Source organism: Mandrillus leucophaeus, unplaced genomic scaffold, assembly GCF_000951045.1.
Source record: "Mandrillus leucophaeus isolate KB7577 unplaced genomic scaffold, Mleu.le_1.0 Scaffold1139, whole genome shotgun sequence".
Lineage (NCBI taxonomy): Eukaryota > Metazoa > Chordata > Mammalia > Primates > Cercopithecidae > Mandrillus > Mandrillus leucophaeus.
Window position 1 is genome coordinate 232496 of NW_012099643.1, and position 1467 is coordinate 233962.

A 1467-nucleotide genomic window follows, 5' to 3' on the forward strand; every position below is an offset into this window, starting at 1 on the left:
TATGGCACGTGCCTATAGTCCCAGCGACTCGAGAGGCTGTGGCAGAAGAATCGCTTGAACCCGGGAGACAGAGGTTGCAGTGAGCTGAGATCGCTCCACTTCACTCCAGCCTGGGTGACAGAATGAGACTCTATCTCAAAAAAAAAAAAAAAAGAAAAAAGAAAGAAAGAAAGAAAGCTACACTGAAAAAACACACTAATATGAAACTTCAAAATAAGAATAAGAGAAATGTTTACTCATAAAACCTGGTATGCAACATTGATGTATCATTTAAAAAAATTTGTCAGGCTTGGTGCAGTGGCTCACACCTGTAATCTCAGCACTACAGGAGGCTGAGGTGGGCAGATCACCTGAGGTCAGTAGTTTAAGACCAGCCTGGCCAACATGGGTGAAAGCCCATCTCTACAAAAATACAAAAATTAGCTGGGCATGGTGACACATGCCTGTAATTCCAGCTACTTGGGAGGCTGAGGCATAAGAACTGTTTGAATCCAGGAGGTGGAGGTTGCAGTGAGTCAAGATTGCACCACTGCACCCCAGGCTGGGTGATAGGGCGTGACTCCATCTCAAAAAAATAATTTAAAAATATTTGTCTAGGTAACTGCAATATTTAGCTGTTACTGTGTCTCATTAAATGCAGGTATTTTGAATCATTGGCATGCACTGTGTGGCAATAAAATTTCAGAGAATATGTAGTATAATTATAAATAGAAGATTCTAATAAGAAACTTTTAATAAATAAGCATTAAAAAATTAGAGTTAGTTTTTATATTCTAAATATATGTTGTTATTACACAAAATGAAACTGCTGTAATCTAAGTTTTGAAGCAAACAATAGCCTTACATTGTTAAACATAGAAAATATAGGCAGAATAGGGTTAGACCCTCTGATATGTAAAACATATACTAGGAAATAAACTATGTTATTATTTAGATATAGGCTGAAAAAAAGTAGATAAAAATCTTATAATTCTGTACTGCCTGCAGCAAACTTAAATTTATAAGTAATTATTTTAGTAAATATGGAGTGCCTACTAATTATCTCATTTGCTTTAGGCATACCACGCAAATTCCAGCATATTGTCCTAAATATCTGAATCTAAAATTACAGACAAATTTGAAATAGAAAACAGAAATTAAAAATGTATAGAGAGTGACATCAGTAAGATGAAAAGATTAAAAGTCCCCTACATTCATATCCTCTTACAGCAAAATAATGTAACCCAACCCTGACAAAAATGCCTTTATGAGAGAACCAGGCATTATGGCTCACACCTGTAATGACAGTTACATGGTACATTAAGGTTGGAGAACTGCTTCAGGCCAGGATTTCGAGACCAGTTGGGTTATGTAGCCAGAGCCCATCTCCAAAATAAGTGCCCGTAAGAGAGATTTGAGATCCATGGAGGGAGTTGTGAAATGCTGTTAAAGCTGAAGATTGAGAAGTGTTCTATTCAGAAGGCAGGC